The sequence below is a fragment of the Coregonus lavaretus genome (genome assembly GCF_964263955.1).
Source record: "Coregonus lavaretus genome assembly, chromosome: 28".
Taxonomy (NCBI): Eukaryota; Metazoa; Chordata; class Actinopteri; order Salmoniformes; family Salmonidae; genus Coregonus; species Coregonus lavaretus.
The window spans coordinates 38,074,045-38,088,099 of NC_140015.1; the positions used below are offsets into that span (position 1 = coordinate 38,074,045).

Here is a 14,055-nt window from a genome sequence, read left to right on the forward strand (position 1 = left end):
ATATCATAAAATCTCTAGTATAAAAAAGACAGTCACATTGCTGTTGAACCAGCCTTCGTTATACAGGTTAACCGGTATTCACCACGGTTCTCATCTCTCGTTTCATGATGGGCATGGACACATCATAGAGGAGGTTTTACGCACGTCCAAAACAGGAGCTGCATGGCTAAAATAATATGGGCCTGCCTACAATACATAGATAAACTTAATGTAGGCCTGCCTACAATACACAGATAAACTTAATATGGGCCAGCCTATACACAGATAAACTTATGTTGGCCTGCCTACAATACATAGATAAACTTAATGTAGGCCTGCCTACAATACACAGATAAACTTAATATGGGCCAGCCTACAATACACAGATAAACTTAATGTGGGCCTGCCTACAATACATAGATAAACTTAATGTAGGCCTGCCTACAATACATAGATAAACTTAATGTAGGCCTGCCTACAATACACAGATAAACTTAATGTGGGCCTGCCTACAATACATAGATAAACTTAATATGGGCCTGCCTACAATACATAGATAAACTTAATGTGGGCCTGCTTACAATCAGGGGCGGCCTGTTCAATAGGGCGATATGGGCGACGCACTGCCAAACTGGAAAAGGAAGGGATTTTTTTTCTAATCAATTATATCACGGCAACAGTAGTTATCAGTGTTGTAATCTAGACGTCTGATCTGCCACAGTGCCACACTGCCACTAAATGTCCAATTGCTTCAAATGGCCACCCCCCCTTTTGGGGCGATTTCAGTCAGGTTGAAAATCGCCCAGAAGTCTGTCATAGACTCCCATGTAAAATCTATTTTTTTCAAATTTCAGAGCTTTCAATACAATCTCTATGGGTGTCTGAGGGCTTGCACTTACGCGCTTTCGTCATACGTAACGTAACCATGAACGTAACAACTCGATTGTGTCTTTGAAAGAAGTTCCTTTTTGTCGGCGAACAAATGAAGATAAATTGGCAACGAAACAATTACGACCTCCCAGACCAAATTTAATAATTCAACAGGTTTCTACTAAAGGCGGAAAGTCCTACACCCGAGGATTTTCCAAAAATTGGTACGAACGAAAAAAGACATTGCCACTCAACTGGATGAGGGATACAGGCTAGCTGTCCGCCGCCACAACGATGAGGTTAGTGTTGATAATCACAAGTTTACTGGAGAACTGAGACCAAGTAGAGACTTTGGACAGGGTGGATATGGTATAATAAAGGCAGTTTATTCAGAGGTAAAGATATCTGGAATCGCGTGCACGGACCCGTTCGTCAAACTCTTAGGGAGCTATACATTAAGCCCCATTACTTACCATATCAGATAAGAGAAATTGCTGCAGCTACATATATTTTACATCCTGGCCCTACATAGTTCACTATTTGCATCACTTACCAAAATATTACATGTGGTCATATATGCTTGGAAAGTGGAGATGCCATAGAACGTCAAAAAAGTAAACATTGCTGGAGACACATTGCCGTTTTGGAGAAGACATCGCGTTTGCTAGCGAAGAGATTTGTTGTGGCAAATGAACTTGGGCTGGGAATTGCCAGGAACCTCACAATAAGATATATGCATTGCGAGTCTCATGATTCTATACGTATTGCGATTCGATACTGTGATTTTATTGCGCACCATATGTCTGTTGCAGAGGGATCAGAAAGCCATGAGAACGAGTTTTGATCAGTCATGGAAATAAAAGTGCTGAAAACAAATTGGCTCCCAATGTGAAAAGATTGAGAACAAGCTATGAAGGAACAATAATGGTGTTTTGGTGCAGGTACAGCCAACTAGCGCTAAAATATTGCGATATTGTCAATACAGTATATCGTAAAGTATCACTATGTAACTCGATTTCTTTCACCCCAATCCCTCAAATTAACAGTAAATAACTGAATTGTTTGCCCCACATTTAGCTAAGATGATTAGCTAGCCAGCTAAAATGTTTTATTTAGTTAGCAGTCGCATCTACAATAGTTTACTGTCAATAACATGTCTCCAAAAATGACGTGGTGTCTCCAATTGTGTTGACATTTTACAATTGCGATGCGCATCCATGAGTATCCACTTTCTGTAGCTCAGCTGGTAGAGCACGGCGCTTGTAACGCCAAGGTAGTGGGTTCGATCCCCGGGACCACCCATACACAAAAATGTATGCACGCATGACTGTAAGTCGCTTTGGATAAAAGCGTCTGCTAAATGGCATATTATTATTATTATTATTATTATCTGAAGAGAGCCCCGAAACATTGTGTGCAGACATTTTATGCAATAAATGAAGTAGGTTGAATCTAGTAGTTCTGATCTTCTGATTGGTCCTGATGAGTTGGGCGAGGTCCCCTCCAGGCTACTGTCACTGTTGCATTGGCTCTGAGTCGGGTTCTCTGTCTTCAAATGTTCAGCCTAAGAGAGGGGATTTTTGTGTGTGTGTGTGTGTGTGTGTGTGTGTTTAACAGTGATGATGTGTGTGTGTGTGTGTGTGTTTGTGTGTGTGTGTGTGTGTGCCCTCAGAGCAAGAACTCGTGAGTTGGAAGAACTGAGAGGCCTATGGCGTGGGTGTTGTCCTTGGCCACCTGCTGACAAGGCTGACAAGATAGGACCCTTTTGTCCATTGTTATTGGATAGGAACAGAACTTATAACCAGCTCCTGACCTAAATAGATCTTAGCACAACATTTTACTCAACATATCATATTCCATATTCACTATAACAAATATATTTACTACGACATTAGCAAGAACCGCCACATCCTCAACCGGCTAATCCAGTGTGTGAAGTTTTGCGGAGTGTTTGAGTTAGCTTTGCGAGGCAAAGATGAAACTGAGGGCTCCACCAACCCTGGTAAGCCAACACTTTTGAGATCAGTCAATAAATGCTTCTGGTATTGACTTATATGCTGCCCCTGTCTTCATGTTGTTGCTGGACATATCTTTTTTAAAATGTGTGTAGGTCACCTAAATCATCAGAAAAATTGCCCCCCCTGAGAATTTTTTCAGGAGCCGCCACTGCTTACAATACACAGATAAACTTAATATGGGCCAGCCTACAATACACAGATAAACTTAATGTGGGCCTGCCTACAATACTCAGATAAAGTTTATGTGGGCCTGCCTACAATACATAGATAAACTTAATGTGGGCCTGCCTACAATACACAGATAAACTTAATATGGGCCTGCCTACAATACATAGATAAACTTAATGTGGGCCTGCCTACAATACACAGATAAACTTAATGTGGGCCAGCCTACAATACATAGATAAACGTAATGTGGGCCAGCATACAATACATAGATAAACTTAATGTGGGACCTGCCTACAATACACAGATAAACTTAATGTGGGCCAGCCTACAATACATAGATAAACTTAATGTGGGCCTGCCTACAATACATAGATAAACTTAATGTGGGCCTGCCTACAATACACAGATAAAAAGGGAATGTCAGCTCACTGTTTTGCTCCTCTCAAACTTGATCTTTTAATAAAGCTTTAGTGATTTATTTCCAAGCGGTTTTATGAGCCAAACCCTTTATCGACAGTCTTGACTAGTTGGCGATCGCATTGGGCAGGCAAAAAAAAAAAATGGCTTCATTGACAGAAGGGGAGACTATGCTTGGTTTTTAATAAAATTAAACTAAATGGGAATTTATATATTTATATGTTTCGATATAGGAAGTATTCAGGCACCAAAAGCACATTAGGCTACTCTTGTTCCATGTCCATATGGGCAGTGTGGGTCGCGGCTGGATAGGCTGTGTTTCCACTGTCAAAATTCATGCCATAACCAACCCTGTTACTTTTAAAACCAGCTTTTGGTTGGTCTTAAATATCCCTGCCAGCGCTGCCTGAAATTTGCACTTTGGATCACGTTTTGAAGGACACACCTAAAATATTTCCACCCCCCATCTGAGCGCAAACTAGCTGATATAAGACAGGTAAATTACCAATCCAGTTTGAAAATAGAAAAGTGTTGGCTTTCACAGGTCGAAATTGTCAACGAACGTGCGTTTGACACTAGTGTCACCTTAACGGCAGCCGAAAATAGAGCCCAATATTTAGGCACTCATTCTAAATGGTTAAGGTAAGGGTTAAGGTTTGGGTAAAAATGTTTATTTAAAAAACGTGTCCATGACTGAAATCATCCAGATTCATGGAATTACACAGATCGCCACCACTGTCCACAGCACCCCAGCAAAACCCTAGCCTACTTGATGGCAATAGCGCTCACTGTTGCCCCTAGTGGCCGGTTTTGAAGGCATTTCCCGACGTCTTCAGAACATGGATAGAAGTCCAATTTCAACGTCAATCTTGAAAGATCTCTCTGAGGAAAATAAGCCTAGGCTCTAGAACAAGAGAAGATAGAATTTCCCCTCCTACCTCCCTGTCTATGTCATAGACAGCTCAAAGCGACACACGTTCTTTTATAGGCTGTACTGTCGGGGTTTCCTGTAGGGTTTATTAACTGCATTCGGGTCGCGTCTGCAGTCCGGCAGTGTCCATTATGCGTGTGCTTTGAATTCATGGCGACTTTGTGTGAAGTAAAAAACTCTAGGCTAAAGGATTCCATGTTTGTGCTATTAGATATTTTGCTAATCTGATGCTGCATATGTTCTGTATTTTTTGAAATTGCATTAGTGCCAACATTGGGGAATAATCTTGGGTTCTGGTGTGTGCGTGTGTGTGTGTGTGTGTGTTTGTTTGTGTGTGTGTGCATCGCTAAGTGGATGTGCCCCTCAGCCTCTATGCATTTACCACAGGGATGGAATTACAGAGGAGACACCACACAAACACACACACTGGACACACACACTGGACACATGTCAGGTGTTCCATTTCTGTTCTCCCAAGGATCAATGAAGAGGTGGGGGCTTAATAGAGTTATAGTTAGAAGGTGTGTGTGTGTGTGTGTGTGTGTGTGTGTGTGTGTGTGTGTGTCTGTGTCTGTGTCTGTGTCTGTGTGTGTGTGTGTGTGTGTGTGTGTGTCTGTGTGTGTCTGTGTCTGTGTCTGTGTGTGTGTGTGTGTGTGTGTGTGTGTGTGTGTGTGTGTGTGTGTGTGTGTGTGTGTGTGTGTGCGTGCGTGCGTGCGTGCGTGTGACAGTACTGAGAGGACACCAGAGAGGAAGATGTTCTGTTGCTTTTTATAGAAACACTCTGGTGACGTTAATGCTGTTGTTGCTGTTGTGAGTGGCGTGTGTGTGTGTGTGTGTGTGTGTGTTTGTGTGTTTGTTTGTGTGTTTGTGCCTCTCTCATCCCCTCTAAATTACCCACAGCGCAGGTTTATACAAAACACACACACACACACACACCACACACACACACACAGACACACACACACACACACACACACACACACACACACACACACACACACACAGACACAGACACAGACACAGACACAGACACAGACACAGACACAGACACAGACACACACAGACACACACACACACACACACACACACACACACACACACACACACACACAGACATCCACACACACACACACACACACACACACACACACACACACACACAGACACAGACACAGACACAGACACACACAGACACACACACACACACACACATCCACACACACACACACACACACATGCACACACACATTCACACAATTACATACACACACACACACACACATACACACACACATATACACACACAGAGTATGGAATGAGTCAGACTGTAACAGACTAGACAGTTAAAGAGGAATGATCTGTAGGGCCCAGGAGTCCACAGTGTTGAGGCTTACTGCATCTATAATACACGCTTTAATTAGCTAGCCCTGCACACTCACACACACTCTCACACACTCACACTCACACACACACACACACACACACACACCCTGTCACCGCTGGGCTGTGACTCAGACAGATCAATATATCTGATCAGGAGTTTCTCATCGGCTCAAATGAAAAACAGTTTGTCTCCTGTTGTTCATTACAGTGTCACCTTAAAGGCTATAGCTGCTGGGGCTGGGCGTGCATGTGTGCTCATCACTCACAGGCACACACACACTCAGCGCTGCAGTGTGTGTGTCTAGCTGGGTATAGCTATATAATATGGAGGTATTATCCATAAAGATAAATGAAGGACTCTATGGAGCATAGCTCATCCTGTCACAGCGTTAAGGCTAGGGGAAACTTCATGGAGAAATGTTCTCTATAAACTCTCCCTCTTTCTCTCTCTCTCTCTCTCTCTCTCTCTCTCTCTCTCTCTCTCTCTCTCTCTCTCTCTCTCTCTCTGTCCCTCACTCTCTCTCTCCTCCCCACATTCTCTCTCTCTCCCAACCCACACATTCACTTTATCTCTTTCTCCCCCCCCCCCCCCCCCTCTCTCTTTATTAAAATTAAGTTGCTAAATTTGCATGTAATATGAGTAATATGTAATACCAAATCATCTTAAAGTTTTAGAGGTCCAAAGTACAATTGTATAAATTGTCTCTCTCTCTCCCTCTCCCATCCCTCTCTCCCTCTTTCCCTCTCTCTTCCTCTCTCCCTGTTTCCCTCTCTCCTGCCACCTTCCTCCCTCTCTCCCTCTCTCCCCTTGCTTCCCCTCTGTAGATGACGTTCCTCCCTACTTTAAGATGGAGCCAGTGCAGACCCAGGTTCACCTGGAGCGTAACAGGCTGGTTCTTACCTGTATGGCTGAGGGCAGCTGGCCTCTGGAGTTTAAATGGCTCTACAACGCCACTGAGCTCACACGCTTCTCTCTGGAGTACAGGTGAGGTTCAGACCTACAGGTACACTGAGCTCACACGCTTCTCTCTGGAGTACAGGTTTAGATATATCTCCAGGTTCAGATCTATCTCCAGGTTCAGATCTATCTCCAGGTTCAGATATATATCCAGGTTCAGATATATCTCCAGGTTCAGATATATATCCAGGTTCAGATATATCTCCAGGTTCAGATATATATCCAGGTTCAGATCTATCTCCAGGTTCAGATCTATCTCCAGGTTCAGATATATCTCCAGGTTCAGGTCTATCTCTAGGTTCAGATATATCTCCAGGTTCAGATATATCTCCAGGTTCAGATCTATCTCCAGGTTCAGATCAATCTCCAGGTTCAGATTTATCTCCAGGTTCAGATATATCTCCAGGTTCAGATATATCTCCAGGTTCAGATATATCTCCAGGTTCAGATCTATCTCCAGGTTCAGATTTATCTCCAGGTTCAGATATATCTCCAGGTTCAGATATATCTCCAGGTTCAGATATATCTCCAGGTTCAGGTCTATCTCTAGGTTCAGATATATCTCCAGGTTCAGATCAATCTCCAGGTTCAGATCAATCTCCAGGTTCAGATCTATCTCCAAGTTCAGATCTATCTCCAGGTTCAGATATATCTCCAGGTTTAGATATATCTCCAGGTTCAGATCTATCTCCAGGTTCAGGTCTATCTCCAGGGTCAGATATATCTACATATCTACCTCCAGGTTCAGATCTGTCTCCAGGTTCAGATCTAACTCCAGGTTCAGATTTATCTCCAGATTCAGATCTATCTACCGATCTATCTCCAGGTTCAGATCTATTTCCAGGTTCAGATCTAATGGGAGAGTTAACTAACATGCTAGTTGAGGTTGAGGCGTGCTATTAAGTGGAGAGTTAACTAACAGCTCAGGGTAAGCTGTGCTACTAAGGGGAGAGTTAACTAACCGGCCAGGCTGAGGTTGAGGCATGCTACTAAGGGGAGAGTTAACTAACAGGCCAGGCCAGGCTGAGGTTGATGCGTGCTACTAAGGGGAGAGTTAACTAACAGGCCAGGCTGAGGTTGAGGCATGCTACTATGGGGAGAGTTAACTAACAGGCCAGGCTGAGGTTGATGCGTGCTACTAAGGGGAGAGTTAACTAACAGGCCAGGCTGAGGTTGAGGCATGCTACTATGGGGAGAGTTAACTAACAGGCCAGGCTGAGGTTGATGCGTGCTACTAAGGGGAGAGTTAACTAACAGGCCAGGCTGAGGTTGAGGCTCTAAATATCCTCCCTATTATTCATCTTCTGTAATTACTGTTCTACACAGGGACTCTTAGGGCCATTTAGATGGGACTAATGCCTCGCTTGTTTTCCATATTTATTCATTTTCAAAACAATTGTAATGGATTTATTCAGGACATATTTGTCTCTATATCACCCTGGAGATATCCTGTCTTGTTTCTAAAGGGTGGGTGGGTCGTTTATTCTGATTTACAACACCTTCCTGTGTCTCTATTCACTAACACATTACCATTAACAGATGACGGTTTTATTTCTGTTCTAAAACACATTAATTCTGATTTTGATTCTGTGACAATTTGTGTGCCTCCCTCTAGTCTTTTAAAGTCCATGAAAGGAATTTAAAAAACATTTTCTTTCAGGATGTTTTTGTGTTGGTATCACAATTGCAGTTGAATGTTGTTTACTTTGTTGAGCTATTACTTTACTTTACCCATGGTTTACCATAGCAACAGCAATGTCACGGCTACAGGATTAATGTTGTTTACTTCGTTGAGTTACTACTTTACTTTACCCATGGTTTACCATAGCAACAGCAATGTCACGGCTACAGGATGAATGTTGTTTACTTCGTTGAGTTAATACTTTACTTTACCCATGGTTTACCATAGCAACAGCAATGTCACGGCTACAGGGTGAATGTTGTTTACTTCGTTGAGTTACTACTTTACTTTACCCATGGTTTAACATAGCAACAGCAATGTCACGGCTACAGGGTGAATGTTGTTTACTTCGTTGAGTTACTACTTTACTTTACCCATGGTTTACCATAGCAACAGCAATGTCACGGCTACAGGGTGAATGTTGTTTACTTCGTTGAGTTACTACTTTACTTTACCCATGGTTTACCATAGCAACAGCAATGTCACGGCTAAAGGGTGAATGTTGTTTACTTCATTGAGTTACTACTTTACTTTACCCATGGTTTACCATAGCAACAGCAATGTCATGGCTACAGGGTGAATGTTGTTTACTTCGTTGAGTTACTACTTTACTTTACCCATGGTTTACCATAGCAACAGCAATGTCACGGCTACAGGGTGAATGTTGTTTACTTCGTTGAGTTACTACTTTACTTTACCCATGGTTTACCATAGCAACAGCAATGTCACGGCTACAGGGTGAATGTTGTTTACTTCGTTGAGTTACTGCTTTACTTTACCCATGGTTTACCATAGCAACAGCAATGTCACGGCTACAGGGTGAATGTTGTTTACTTCGTTGAGTTACTACTTTACTTTACCCATGGTTTACCTTAGCAACAGTAATGTCACGGCTACAGGGTGAATGGTGGGATATTGCTCCTCTTCTCTTCCGTTCCTCTCTTGCTCCACCAACAATGAATGAGATGTATTTTTCTGAACATGAACTTTAAGAAGAGTGTTTCCATTGCTGCCGGAGCATTCCAAGCTGGTGTTAATGGAATCTAGTGACCAGCTTCAACTGGCACTTCTCTCTCTCTCTCTATCTCTCTCTCTCTCTCTCTCTCTCTCTCTCTCTCTCTCTCTCTCTCGCTCTCTCTCTCTCTCTCTCTCTCTCTCTCTCTCTCTCTCTCTCTCTCTCTCTCTCTCTCTCTCTCTCCTCTTTCTCTCTCTCTCCCCCCCCTCTCTCCCTCTCTCTCTCCTTCTCATCTCTCTCTCTCTCAGCTCTCTCTCTCTCGCTCTTTCTCTCTCTCCCTCCCCCTCTCTCTCTCAATTCAATTTCAATTTAAGGGGCTTTATTGGCATGGGAAACATATGTTTACATTGCCAAAGCAAGTAAAATAGATATTAAACAAAAGTGAAATAAACAATAAAAAATTAACAGTAAACATTACACTCACAAAAGTTCCAAAGGAATAGAGACATTTAAATGTCATATTATGTCTATATACAGTGTTGTAATGATGTGCAAATACTTAAAGTACCAAACGGAAAATAAATAAACATAAATATGCATTGTATTTACAATGGTGTTTGTTCTTCACTGGTTGCCCTTTCCTTGTGGCAACAGGTCACACATTTTGCCGCTGTGATTGCACACTGTGGTATTTAAACCAATAGACAATGGAGTTTATCAAAATTGGATTTGTTTTAGAATTCTTTGTGGGTCCGTGTAATCTGAGGGAAATATGTGTCTCTAATATGGTCATACATTTGGCAGGAGGTTAGGAAGTGCAGCTCAGTTTCCACCTCATTTTGTGGGCAGTGTGCACATAGCCTGTCTTCTCTTGAGAGCCAGGTCTGCCTACGGCGGCCTTTCTCAATAGCAAGGCTATGCTCAATGAGTCTGTACATAGTCAAAGCTTTCCTTAATTTTGGGTCACAGTGGTCAGGTATTCTGCCACTGTGTACTCTCTGTATAGAGCCAAATAGCATTCTAGTTTGCTCTGTTTTTTTGTAAATTGTTTCCAATGTGTCAAGTAATTATCTTTTTGTTTTCTCATGATTTGGTTGGGTCTAATTGTGCTGCTGTCCTGGGGCTCTGTGGGGTCTGTTTGTGTTTGTGAACAGATCCTCAGGACCAGCTTGCTTAGTGGACTCTTCTCCAGGTTCATCTCTCTGTAGGTGATGGCTTTGTTATGGAAGGTTTGGGAATCACTTCCTTTTAGGTGGTTGCAGAATTTAACGGTTATTTTCTGCATTATTTGGTGTTTGTCCCATTTTGTGAATTATTGGTTGATGAGCGGACCCCAGACCTCACAACCATAAAGGGCAATGGGTTCTATAACTGATTCAAGTATTTTTTTAGATCCTAATTGGTATGTCAAATTTTATGTTCCTTTTGATGGCGTAGAAGGCCCTTCTTGCCTTGTCTCCCAGATCGTTTACAGCTTTGTGGAAGTTACCTGTGGCGCTGATGTTTAGGCCGAGATACGTATAGTGTTTTGTGTGCTCTAGGGCAATGGTGTCTAGATGGAATTGGAAAGCCAATTTGACATTTGCTCAGTACATTGTTTTCACTGAGGAAATGTATGAGCCTGCTGTTAATGATAATGCAGAGGATTTATCCAAGGTTGCTGTTGACGCATATCCCACGGTAGTTATTGGGGTCAAATTTGTCTCCACTTTTGTGGATAGGGGTGATCAGTCCTTGGTTCCAAATATTGGGGACGATGCCAAAGCTACGGATTATTAAAGAGTTTAAGTATAGCCAATTGGAATTTGTGGTCTGTATATTTTATCATTTCATTTAGGATACCATCAACACCACAGGCCTTTTTGGGTTGGAGGGTTTGTATTTTGTACTGTAGTTAATTCAATGTAATTGGAGAATCCAGTGGTTTCTGGTAGTCTTTAATAGTTGATTCTAAGATTTGTATTTGATCATGATTTTGCTGTTTGTTCTATGTTATAGAGACAAAAAGATTGGAGAAGTGGTTTATCCATACATCTCCGTTTTGGATAGATAACGCTTTGTGTTGTTGTTTGTTTAGTGTGTTCCCAGAAGTGGTTAGAGTCTATGGATTCTTCAATTACATTGAGCTGATTTCTGACATGCTGTTCCTTCTTTTTCCGTAGTGTATTTCTGTATTGTTTTAGTGATTCACCACAGTGAAGGCGTAGGATCAGGTTTTCTGGGTCTCTATATTTTTGGTTGGATAGGTTTCTCTATTTCTTTCTTAGGTTTTTACATTCTTCATCAAAGCATTTGTCATTGTTGTTAATTTTCTTAGGTTGTCTTCTTGAAGATTTTAGATTTGATAGGGAACAGACCCAGCGTGCGACAGAGTCAGTGCAGTCAGTCAGTCTGTGCAGTAAGTCAGTCAGTCAGTCAGTCAGTTAGTCAGTCAATGCAGTCAGTCAGTGCAGTCAGTCACTAAGTCAGTGCAGTCAGGCAGTAAGTAATTAATTCAGTCAGTCAGTCAGTTACTGCAGTAAGTCAGTCATTCAGTCAGTCAGTCAGTTAGTGCAGTAAGTCAGTGCAGTCAGTCAGTCAGTTAGTGCAGTAAGTCAGTGCAGTCAGTCAGTCAGTTAGTGCAGTAAGTCAGTGCAGTCAGTCAGTCAGTTAGTGCAGTAAGTCAGTGCAGTCAGTCAGTCAGTGCAGTCAGTCAGTCAGTTAGTGCAGTAAGTCAGTGCAGTCAGTCAGTCAGTCAGTCAGTCAGTGCAGTCAGTCAGTCAGTCAGTCAGTCAGTGCAGTCAGTCAGTCAGTGCAGTCAGTCAGTCAGTGCAGTCAGTCAGTCAGTGCAGTCAGTCAGTCAGTCAGTCAGTCAGTGCAGTCAGTCAGTCAGTCAGTGCAGTCAGTCAGTCAGTCAGTCAGTCAGTCAGTGCAGTCAGTCAGTCAGTTACTGCAGTAAGTCAGTCATTCAGTCAGTCAGTCAGTCAGTGCAGTCAGTCAGTCAGTGCAGTCAGTCAGTCAGTCAGTCAGTCAGTCAGTGCAGTCAGTCAGTCAGTCAGTGCAGTCAGTCAGTCAGTGTAGTCAGACCCCCTCCCTGCTAATCATTCACCACCAGTACTGATCAAAGAGACTAGAATGGAATAAAGTAAACCAGAGAATCAGCTGTCCGCTTCAATAACAACGCAGGGAATCAGCTAACACCCCTCGAATCGCAACGTACGGAATGTATATCCCTCCAATAGCAACACACAGAACCAGCTCCACTCCAATAGCACCGCATGGCGACACACACAGATAGAAACTTCTCACTGGGAAGCTTTATTAACCAGGCCAATTAAATGACTGGGACACAGCCAGCCAGCCAGTCAGCTAAAACCTCAGAGGATTTAACTCCTACACATCATTTAACATGAATGCCCCTCTGTCTGGAGAAATAGGAGTTATGGAGTGAATAACCTACAGTACAGACAGTGGGTGCAATCCCAAATGGCACCCCATTCCCTATGGGCCTTGGTCAAACGTAGTGCACTATAAAGGGAATTAGGGTGCCATTTGGGACGGAGCCAGTGTTAATGTGTGCCACTCCTGAGGGATCGTGGGTCTAACAATGGCAGCTGAGTGACTCCTATCAATCAAAGGGTTGGACTCTGTCTCTCTGCCCTCAGGCCATATGACTCGAAGTGTGAATGACCACTGGCACTGCTCAGGTTATATCCATTAGCTACCCACCTCATCGCCAAAATAGTCATTTTGACTGGCAGAGAAGTCTGGTTCATTTACCCAAGCACTTTTAGCTTGCAGTCATTCATAGGTACAATGGAGAGATGGCAGAAAGAGGGAGAGAGAGAGAGAGAGAGAGAGAGAGAGAGAGAGAGAGAGAGAGAGAGAGAGAGAGAGAGAGAGAGAGAGAGAGAGAGAGAGAGAGAGAGAGAGAGAGAGAGAGAGAGAGACAGAAAGACACAGAGAGAAGGTGACAGAGACAGAGCATGCGAGGGCAAGGAGAGAGCAAGCCAGATGAAAGTAGGAGAGGACAGACAACTGTTAAGTGACATTAGCAGTTAGCCCCTGGATGTATAGTTTTATATATTTTATTTCAACAGGGAGTCATGCTGAGACCAAGGTCTCTTTCACAGATGATCCCTGTATACACATCAATACACATCAAAGCACCTCAATATACGTACACTATACACATCACTATTCACATACATATTCACATCAATACATGAAAAGCAAAACACAATCATAGAAAACAAACATATTTTTCAGTAAAAAGGTCATCAATCAACCTTTTGAATTGCCCTAGAGGCACCAATTCATTCCATTTTAAAGAGCCTTGGTGATTATTCCACAAGTAAGGTGCAAAAAAATTAAAAGCAGATCTACCTAACTCAGTGGAGCTCGAAGGTACTTCCAGAGTTAGCCATCCCAGAGACCGGGTCTGGTATCTCGTAAGCTCAAGGTCCTAAACAATATTATAACCGCGATCGATAATAGACAGTACTGTGCAGCCGTCTTCATCGACCTGGTCAAGGCTTTTGACTCTGTCAACCACCGCATTCTTATTGGCAGACTAAATAGCCTTGGTTTCTCAAATGACTGCCTCGCTTGGTTCACCAAATACTTCTCAGATAGAGTTCAATGTGTCAAATCGGAGGGCCTGTTGTCTGGACCTATGGCAGTCTCTATGGGGGTGCCACAGGGTTCAATTCTTGG

General features: G+C 42.8%; 1 pseudogene across 1 annotated transcript in view; it reads left to right on the forward strand.

Moving 5' to 3' along the window:
• Positions 1-6,593: 6,593 nt before the first annotated feature.
• Positions 6,594-14,055, forward strand: part of LOC311103256 (protein sidekick-2-like) — a 103,642-nt pseudogene continuing 96,180 nt past the window's right edge. Inside the window, exon 1 of the transcript in view lies at positions 6,594-6,751. The product of the transcript in view is annotated as a protein sidekick-2-like (transcript). The remainder of the gene's footprint in view (positions 6,752-14,055) is intronic.